Source organism: Athene cunicularia, unplaced genomic scaffold (genome assembly GCF_003259725.1).
Source record: "Athene cunicularia isolate RWA unplaced genomic scaffold, athCun1 SCF_6, whole genome shotgun sequence".
Lineage (NCBI taxonomy): Eukaryota > Metazoa > Chordata > Aves > Strigiformes > Strigidae > Athene > Athene cunicularia.
Genome location: NW_020799490.1, coordinates 77,878 through 88,683, shown reverse-complemented (window position 1 = coordinate 88,683; position 10,806 = coordinate 77,878). Strand labels below are relative to the sequence as shown.

At 35.2% G+C, this 10,806-nt stretch overlaps 1 pseudogene; it reads left to right on the top strand.

The window, feature by feature from the left end:
- Positions 1–10,806, top strand: part of LOC113490888 — a 35,210-nt pseudogene that overhangs the window by 2,177 nt on the left and 22,227 nt on the right.

Here is a 10,806-nt window from a genome sequence, read left to right as displayed (position 1 = left end):
CCCCCCCCCCAAGCTAAAGACGTGTCTGAATTTGTCATACAGTAAGGCGCTGGTTTGCTGGTTTGCTGTGTGGTGTCACCATGTAAAGGTGCTGGTGACAATGTCTGCACTCACACAAGTAGAGAGTGAAAGTACTCTGTAAGACCTGGGAGCTGGAGAAATCTTCAGGCGTTCAAAGCGTTGACACTGGCAAATTCAGGTTTTATTCAGTTCTGACTCTCAGTAGATTTCAGTGCTTGTAAGAGGGGATAGGTGTTGACCTGTTGTTCTAATAATAACCTCTTTTTTTAAACTGTTTTTCCACTGCTTGTCAAGATGAAATCATGTTTCATTTCCCTCTTCCTCTTACATGCATCTCATAATTTTTTAAACTAGATTTGTGTCAGGTATTCTGTTAAAATCAGCAATCCTAAACTATCGCACAAATGCTTTTCTGTGAAGCAAAAAGCACAAATTATTTACCTCTTAATGATATTCAATATTACATATTGTTAAACAGTTATAATTGAACACTATATTTACATTATATGTTTGTGTGCCCTCTGCAGTGTGCAAAATGTGTTAAATACATAATATAAATAGCCTTAAAAGAATTTTAGTTTCTGAGAGCAAACAGATTATTTTCATGTGTAATAGCAAAATGGGAAAGTCTTACACATACAAGTGTTACTTTTGATGTGAAGTTGAACGCAGTTTTTTATAATGAGGAAGGGATTTTCAGAAGACCCTGAGGGTGCTCCACAGATACCTAAAACTGTATAAAAATTGGTGGTAGCTGGCACTCAGTTGCACAAGGTATGCTTTAAATACTCAACGGTAGGTCTAATTTCGGAGTGTGTGTTTAATAACAGTAAGATGGGCTTTTGACTTTTACTCCCATTAGTTCATGTTAGAAATTTTTATACTTTATTACTCCTACTATGATCTTCCTTCAACATTTTATCAAATACTTCACACAGTTGCAGCTATAATGACATTAAATGGTAATGAAACACAATTAGGATTTTCAAAAGCACTAAAAAGTGCTATTGTAGTTATGCTTTTGCATATAAGTACTTCAGAGAATGATAAAATGAGGAGGGAATTGGATTCCAAATGGTTGAGCACAATTCAGAAATTAGTTTGCTAATTTTGTCGTTTATAATAATACATTATCCATAACGGACTGCAAGTATTGCAGAGCATCGTGTTTTCTGAAGTAATTGGTATGAGTAATATCAATTAAGACTACTTCTGAAATTGAGATAGAATTTTTATGTGCTATTATAAATACAAATAATCAAAGCTGTGAATGCTGTCAATAACCAGATCTTGTCCTAGAAGTTGTCAAAGGCTTAGCTTGTGTCATTCGAGTATAATTCAGAATTACAGATTCAATTTCTAAGTCAATTGTTTGAGTGATCAATTTGGTATTATATAGCTGGAAACACGCAAAGCATTTTAATTTCTTCAAAAATGATGTTGTGAGCAGTTTTTTTAGTAAGAGAAGACCTACAAAAATCATATGCTGTTATTATTACCCAGAATCCAATAGAAGATATTTTTTTCAAATTATTACTATATGTGTGTAGGAGTTGCTTTGTACTGTAAAGTTATTTTAGATACCAGAATAATTTGTTTCATACTTTGAGTTCCTCACTGTTAAAGTGTCCCCTTAGATTTGCTTTGACTGTTGTGCAATATATAGTAAAAATAATAATAGTTTACAATCAAATAAATTTAACAAGTAATTGAAACTCCAGATTGTGTGCAAAATGTGCCCAGTGCAGTAATGGTATTTGCAGGGATATTGTATGAGTGCAGTAGCTGTGGGGAAACTACTATAACACTGTTAAATATGCTCCCCCTCCGCCTGCTGTCTTTAGCCACTGTTATAAAAGCTTGAGAAAATAAAGCAATTCTGACTGGCAGGCAAACATTCCAGCAGAAAAATCATTTTATTATAAATCATATGTTATAACTGGTTATCTGTATTGTTCTTATTATTTCTATTGATGTACAAATTCGTGGAGAGCTTTAACAAGGAAAGTACTGAAAAAGGCTTTTTTCTACGTGTCTGTTTCATGTTGAACAATCTTCTTAGGACCCAGCAGAACAGTGACTGAAGCAGAGGAAAAGTGTCGTTTGCATTGCTGCTTTCTTAAACCAAGGCTTTTGTCTCTGAGCTAGTGCAGACTTAAAGGATGTCATGACTAACAGGAAAGTTGGTCAAAATGAGTTTATTTTAAGATGGAATTTTTGAATGTGCATTCTGTAATGCTGACATAAATTCAGAAGTTAAGAAAAGGGAGATTTATATAGGAAAATCACCTCATTGATTTGAGCTGGTTTTGTTTGTAGAATGATTACCTGCAGATGACTGCCAGCTCAAAGGTACATGGGAAGGACTGTATTTACAAACCACTTTTGAAGTATTATACTTCAGTAGTATGTCATCAAAGATGTATTGCTTACAGTGCAGCTGTATTTCGTCATGCCCTTTGGATTTACATTCAGATGTCCTCATGGATCTTTCCTTCCTAGCTTAACAGATTCGTAGCCTCTAGAAAGAGATGATAAGATGGTCGAAAATCCATTGCTGGAGAATTTTAGAAATTGCTTTGTTTTCATACATCATTTTTCTTTCTCCATTGTGGAACAAGCTCATGATGCAGTTTCTCTTGTTATTTCCCACCACCCCCTTTTTTTTTTTTTTTTTTTTTTTTTTGCTGTAACTAAAGAGCAAAGTGTGAGCCAGTGTATTTGGTAGCATGGTAGCATCTGCTTCAGCAATATCCCTTTTTTAAAGACTTTGATGTACCCATGGCCAGTATGGCACAGTTCTTTGCAAGCACTTGTCAGGCATTAAGCAAAGTCCTGTACTTTAGGTGGTATTTGCATACCTCACCAAGGCTGTGTTATGGTCCACGTATTCACAATAGTCTGTCTACTTCTGTTATTCGTATATACAGATCTCAGGGTTAGCCCAATGTATTTGTTCCATGTGCCATCCAGAATTCTGTAAATGTATCACTGATGTGTGTTGTACAGAGCTTTCTGGAGATAAGAAATCTAGGATGAGCATTTCTGCATGTAGTTCCAACAACAGACACAGTCCTGAGTAAGGAAACTAGCTACGGTCGGCAACAAATACTCGAGCAGCCAGAGAAACAAGAACTCAGGCTTAGTTCCACTTACTCTCAATTTGGATTGAGAGTTTACAATTTTTCAGAGTTGACAGTTGCAGACCCCAAGCTTACAGGTCACAAATAGACTGTCCCATTCACAGGATGGCTGCTAATACATGTACTGCACCTGTAAGTTGAAAATCAGTATTAAGTCTTCTACCTTCTTAAACTATTTGTTGGGGGAGACTTGTCATCTCCAGCCTTATGGTGCTCAAAGACAGCTGCCTATTACAATGTACTTACTCTTTGTAGTGAATGTTAATGTATGTTAAAAATCACGGTGGTAGCTGGAAGCTTTTCTGTGGTAATAGGAACAGTAGTCCCCAATGAGGGACTGTTTCTGTTTAAGGTGAGTTTATATAACAGGTAGGGAGACAAGCGTGTTTTGAGCCCTGTTACGTGTGATCTGTTCCAGAAGGCAGTTTGGACTTGTGTGTTCCACCTGCAGCAGAGGACTAACAGCGGATACCTGTTGTCCAAAAAAAAACCCCCAACCAGTTTCCATACATTCATAGTTCAACCAGAAGGTTTATTTCATTCACTGAGTAAAAATTACTTTCTGTAGAAAGAGAAAGCTTAAACTTATCTGCAGCAACAACTTACTTGTACAGCGCCTAGTGGGGTCTTCACTTCTGTATGCAGTTCTAATACAACTGTACAGAGTTCAGGTGATCCAACGTAGTTTTTTCAGAATATTTAATTGAAGTAATAAATAAATTAAATAAACAGTGGGTTTGTGGCCTTAATGTTCTGTAAAAAGGCATTTTGGACTCTCCAACTGGACCATCAGTTATCAGAATTAATCTGTGACACCTGTTTGCCTTCAGAATTGTTGTTACCCTGGAAAATTCTGGAATGAAGTTTCCTATCTGTACTGGAGCCATGCTACAAGGCAACATAGAAAATCAGACAGAATTCTATTTTTCTATACCGCTACCTAATTTTTTAATGAGGATTGTACTAGAAGAGTTGCTTGAAGGGTGTCAGTGTATGTAAGTTAAAAGAATTTGTTAATCTTTTATAAATTATAGCTTGAACACATATAAATTGAATGTTTTACATGGGTTTAGTTAGTGGGATAGTGCCTTAGGCTTTCTTATCAAAATCTATGAATTAAATTTGGTCTGTCTTTGCTTATATGACTGCTTATTTGCAAATGCAGTGTCTGCTATGATATTCTAAGTATGGAATATGCAAATTATTGGCATGAATGTGTCATGATTATGAAAAGAAATACAAGCTTTTAATTTAATTGAGTAAGCATTTTAAAAAATAAAGTCTTCTCCTAACTTCTGCTGTTAATATGTATGCTGTCTTTACTGTTCAGTTCCTCTTCTTTTTAGCAATAACCTTCAAGCTAAGCAAAATGTTGGCAGTCCTCACTGCTGTCTCATAATTTGTTAAATACTTTCCTAAATCATACATTTGCATGGTACGTGTTCAGATAAATAAATTGAGTGAGACTGCTGTAGGAGTAAGTTCAATGCAGTACTGTTCCCTCAAGAGAAAAGAGACTGTAGTGAAGCCAATAAAACACTCATTCGTATTGATCCAGAGCAGCATAAGGGGAATGTTCTGGATCCCCGTGGCTTCCTTTTAGAAATACACTGCAGGGCAGAGCCAGCCAGGGTCTGAAGCTGGCACAGTAGCTGCAACAGCAGCCAAAGAATGGGTTAGGGGAGCTGTGATACCATCAAAGTTCTACTGCTGTCTTGACTGTGAACATGTACCATCTGTTAGTGATTTCTTCTAACGCATCCTTTCCCTCCCCTCACTTGGTGTTCCATTTATTTTTATACTTTAATCATACACTTCTGTAAGAAATGTAGTACTTAATGGTTATAAGGTATATACAATAGATAAAGGTAGAAACAAAGTCCTAGACTATTAGGCCCTTGAATAGAGTTTTTTCTTTGTGTTTTTGTTGGAATTTTAAAGAAAGTTACATCAGGCTGGAGATAATTCTCACTAGTACAAAGGTTCAGAGAAAACACTAAAAGTGCATGTATTACCCAAAGGCAAAAAAATTTACGGAATTTCACAGCAACGGTCTGATATAATTAGGCTTCAGAAAGAGCAAAAGTATTGCCAAATTCAGTTTTATTATTACAAATGGCTTCTTAAGTTACACAATTAACAAAGAATAACTTTTGCTAAAGCAACTTTTCTTTTGCTTTAACTTCTTTAAGAAGTGGTTGTATTTGAAGAACATAGTGAGAGATATCAAAAACCAAATAACTGATCAGGATAAATTCTAGAATTTACATTTCTAATAACTTGTATTATTTTTTTTTTTCAAGTAAGGGCACATAGTTTCTACAGAGATCCTTCAAAGCTTGTGTTTTCATAACTGAGCTTTTAAACAGTGTATCTGGTTTGAACAGGGAATTGGAAACGTGATTTTACAGGAAACTATGGAAAAATCTTAGGCTGATAGAAAGAAACAATTAAATCTTTTCCTGATGGTAGTTAGCACATTCTTAACATGCATTAAAGAAATAGTCATGGCTTTCTGTGTAAAAAGAGAGCGAAAAATCTTGCAGTTGAAATCCCTAGAAAATAAGAAATTATTTATCTGCAATCATGAGCTTGATTCTACATCTCAAATATTCTTTTTTGTAATTGTGTATAACTTTGTCCATTATTGTGATAGACTAATATCCATGTTTTAATTTTACAAATCCATTAATTGGTTATTTATGCATACAGATGTGGGTAAATTCCATTGATTTTTATCACAGCCCTTCTTTGTAAGTATTTGACCATTTTGTCTGGCTATCATAACCAAAGAAAAGAGAAGCATGATGGAAGGAATAAATTCATTTGCAGTGAATCAACTTCTGTTTGTTGATTTTAACATATTGTGTGGAAGATCTAGAGAGAGAGAGAAAGGAAACATAGCTGTCCTTTATAACTTTTCTAGTAACTGTCATGGTATGGTTGATAAGTTTAGTGAATACTGTGGACCTTTTCCCTGTTCTCTCTTCTTAATTTTCTTCCTCAGTTTTTCTGATCTGGTCTAAGGTGTTACAGTGGTGTTTTCAGAAGAGTTTTTATGAATGCTTTTTTTTGTTTGTTTTGTTTTGGAGAGATGCTCTAATGATATTGTGTTTGGCTTTAACTGGATGCAAAATATGTGAGAAAACCTTTTACTTATGAAGAATGCCTTTCAGTTACAAATGTCTGGCTTTGATTCATTTGGGCTTTCTTCTTAGAACTTTAGCTAAGTCTTAAAGTAACTGCTAATCGTATCTGGTTGAATGCCAAACACTTTTGAACAGTGGTCAGCATTGTTACTCCTAAGCATGATCTTTAAAATGAGCTGTAGACTTTTCTGTCTTCCTGATTCACCTTTGTACAGTAAGAGCTTGTGTTGTTTTGAAAATATCTACCCTTAACGGAAATAATTTTTCTTTGTTTCATTTTGACTTCCAAACATGGAAGGTATTTAGAATTATGTCATCATATTAAAAAAAAAAAAAAAAAAAAAAAAAAAAAAAAAAAAAAAAAAAAGAGTAGTTATTTCCATAAACGTCTTATATTTCTGTCCAGTGCTGATCATTAAACTGTTGAACTTATGCTATTTTGTACATTTTGAAGAATATGGATTTGCATTATAAACTGATGAAATAATTAAAAATCTTAACTGTTATATTAACTTAAATCTAATGTTACTTGCATCGATCTGGATGATATAAGTGATTCAAGATAGCTGGCTTAGTTTAACAGTAAAAGTATTAAACTTTGTCTCAGTTTAATATTAAAAAAAGGTGATACTTATGTGTAAACTGTGATCTCTGTCCTCTTTCTAATAGAAAAATGACTGTATGACTGTATGACAGAAGTTGTATCATAGTTTGCTTGAAGAAGCAACCTGAAGGGAGATATATAAGAAGGATTAGTAAAGGAAGATATTTTCTTATTTGTACAAGTGGAATGGATTGTGCCGTGCTCTGTGTAATTGGCAAAACCAGTTGTGTGCAGTTGTGGCAGTATGAAACAGGGCTCGGCTTCTCTGGTAGGTGCTACTGGAGGAACTGTTTCGGTTTTGATTTTTTTCCCTTGTAGTAAAGGGAGGTGTTTTTCTCTGAGCAAAAGAAAATGAAAACTTATTTTCTGTCTTCGTCAAAATCTTTTCCCTTGATCCTTTTCTGAGAAAGAGATAATGTGCTGACCACCAGTTCTGTGACATTTTCAGCACCCTTTGTGTAATAAAATTCTTGCAACTTTCTGAATGTGCTCATGCTCTCAATTTTTATGTTAGTTTCCCCGTTACATTAAGTCTTTACTGTTTGCTACTTTAGGAACTATACATTTCCTGATCGGGTTTTTCTTTTTCCAGTACGTTTAGTATTAAGAAATAAAAGTACTTTGCAGAAAAGCACAAATACCTTAGATTCCTCATAGTATTTATGTGCCTACTTTTTAATTCTTAAAACTTTTTTTACACGTGAATCTGTGTAAGGTTTTATATCACAGCTATAAATGAGTTCCTAACATCCTTTGCCTTGTATATTGACAGTCCTGGAAATCATCAGGTAGTAGTCACTAAGCCCCATAGAGTGTTCTGTACGTAAAGCATTCATATACCTTCTTTGCCAGAGGAATTTCTAAAATCTATTTTAATTTTACAGTATGAGGCACAGAACGTTTCTGTGTCTAAGTATTAATTAGCAGATTACTGAGATGAAAGTGCCGTGTGCAGTCCGTATTTTGGAGATAGTTGTTTATCATAGGTGTATTAGTATATACATGTGAGGAGAGAAGTTTAAAAATTCCTTAGAGTCTCTGAAGATTATATATAGTAGGTGTAAAATCTTGTGATACAATGTGTCTAAATTTATTTTTCTTTTTTTTTTTTTTTTCTTTCTTTTTTAAGATACTTTGCCCAAATCTCAAAACCACAGAGATCTCATTGTCACAGCAGAAGTTTCGCCCGATTTGGATGCAGAATCTGTATGTACCAATATAAAAAGGAAATTATTCTGAAAACATTGGTTTCATACATGAGTAAATAATGGTTGATTATGGATAGTGATTACCACATATTTATGGGACGGAGCTTCTGCATAGCCCCCAATTTTCCATCAGTTAAAACACACTTTTGTTAATGGTTTTAACTAGAATTAATAAAATAATTTAGTATCTTCTGTCTAGGGATCTTTAGGTTCTTGGCTAAGCAAAGATCAGTGAATGAGAACTTAGGATCTGGAATAACTTTATAGTGATGAGAATTTGTAATGGTGAGCAGCTGTTAATATGGGGGGAAACGGTAGAAGTTTCACGGTATGGATCTTTTAAAGATAGAATATGCAAACCACTCAAAGATGCATTGTCAGAAATAATCTTTCTCTGTCAAGGCATCATTCAACATTATTTGGTGTTGCAGCCTAATTAGCTTATTCATCTTGTGTACATATGTAGTTTATAAAAATGAATTCAAACTCAGATTCAGGAGGGCTTATATAGTCTTAAAACTTTTTAGAACTTACTCCTTGCACTAGAACATCTTAAGTAATTTCTGGCCACTAATTTCTGCAAAAGGAGATGCTTTTTAATACTTTCATAGATATATTTGATAAATTTATTTAAAGTCTGTTACTAATACTACCTCTACTACTGTTGTTCTTTGATAAAAGCACGTCTTTATATGTGGTGGCCTCGCACTTGTCTGTGGTAAAAAGGACAGTGTGACATGGTCTTGGCTAGCTGCAGTGATCTGCTCACAACACTTAGAACTGTTAGGTGCATAGAAAGCTCTCACGCTGCTGTGCTCGTTTGTTCAACCTCCCAGATGCAAACGCTCTGTTTCATGTATAAATAACTCAATATATCAATTGAACCACAGCCTGGAATCTTTTATTTCCAGAGGCTGTTTGTGTCTTAGTCTCCTGTGTGGTAGGCTTTCCAGGGGGGGTCCTTCAGCAGCCACCTAGAAAGGAAAAATCCAGTAAGATACTTCCTAGAGAAGGATCAATACAGCAAATGTGGGAACAGTGTGAGGGTTTCTGCAGTGATCTTGGAACTTAGAGGCTTGCAGATACTACTTCTGCGCTTTTGAAAAGGTTTAAATGGTGATGTGTGTGGTAAAAGCAAAGAGGCTATGGATGTACAGGAATGGGTTAGAAGAGTAACTGGAGGACATTCTGGTTATTTAACACCACCTCCTGTGTACAGTCCCTGATCCAGGACATCCAGCTGATTTCTGAGAGCTGAAAGTAGTAGGGATCCCGTGTCCCTTTGCATCCCTGCTACTGCTTCAGGATCAGCTGCTGGTCACCAGAGACAGTGGGCGTGACAAGCCAGTATGAAGTAGCTATACTTTTTTAACTGAAAAAGATACGCAACGTGCAAATGAAAGTCCTGTTTCTGGAACCCGGAGAGCCTACCAGCTTCCTGACTTCTTAGGAGCTTTGCAGATGTGGACCTTATACTGGCAGGTTGGGATGAAAAGGAGAGTGGGTTGAGGACATCAGATTGTTTAAACAATTTTATTTTAAAGCAGCACTTCACTTCTGCTATAATAGTACCAAATTACTCACCTGAATGTATTTAGAGCTTCTCATGGTAAAAGAGTAAATTAAGAACAAACAGGAACATTTTCTTAAACTGTACAGACTGACCTGTTGCAAAATAAAGCATGAGCATAAAATATTAAAAGACTGCAAGGTCGAGATGAGTTTTGAATTAGATGGAACTGTCTATTTGAAATCGAAATTAGCAGGAGTAGCAAGATCCCTGCTATAACTTCCTTTTGAAGTTCCAAATATATTTCTGATTCTAAGATAGTGTTTGATGATTTTATAGTATATTTTATGGTGTGTATATAATATATTGGCAAATTGGAAGTCACCCTTCCCTACTGAATAACAGAAGGTATTTCCAGAATTTAAATAAATATACAGTGGAAAGTAATGTGCCAAACAAAACCATTTCAAACATTCATATGCACATCAGAGTGTATTACTGTCTTACACACACCACATTCATGACCTTTTGCTATACTTTTTGCAGGCAATTTCCAACAGAGGCTTTACGTTTTCAGAAGCAATTCAGAAATGTATTTTTTTGTATTTTAATCTGGCGTAGGAATGAGAGGTCCTTGACTGTTAATTCCCTGATTACCAAGTTGATGATAGGAGAGTAATATTGCATTCATTATGTTCACTCATTCATGTGTAATATTGAATTTTCTCTGTTTCCATCTTTTTCTTCACAGCAAGCCATTGGCAGTGAGGTAAAAGGAGAGGCAGCACCATCAGTCACAGTCAAGGTACTGTGCCTAACTCAAATGGTAGCATTCAAATACTGGTGGCAAATTTTATCACACATTACTTTCTTTGTATTTCACTTAGATCATGAAAATGGGTAAATGTACATAATTCTTTTTCTCCTTTGTAGGACAGGGTGTCATTCTAGCAAGCCTTCTGCTGAAGTCAGCAGGTAATTGGGGTTTTATTTTTGATAGGCTTATCAAGAAGCAGACACAAAAAGATTATTAGCATAGAATGAATTTGACTTTGAAGTTATAAGAATAATTTTTCCAACACATTTGAAAGGGATTAAATGTTTGGTTGCTCACAATGTAAGGTTTGTTATCTTTAGTTGTCAATAAATGGAAATAGACTTCCTTTTGTAA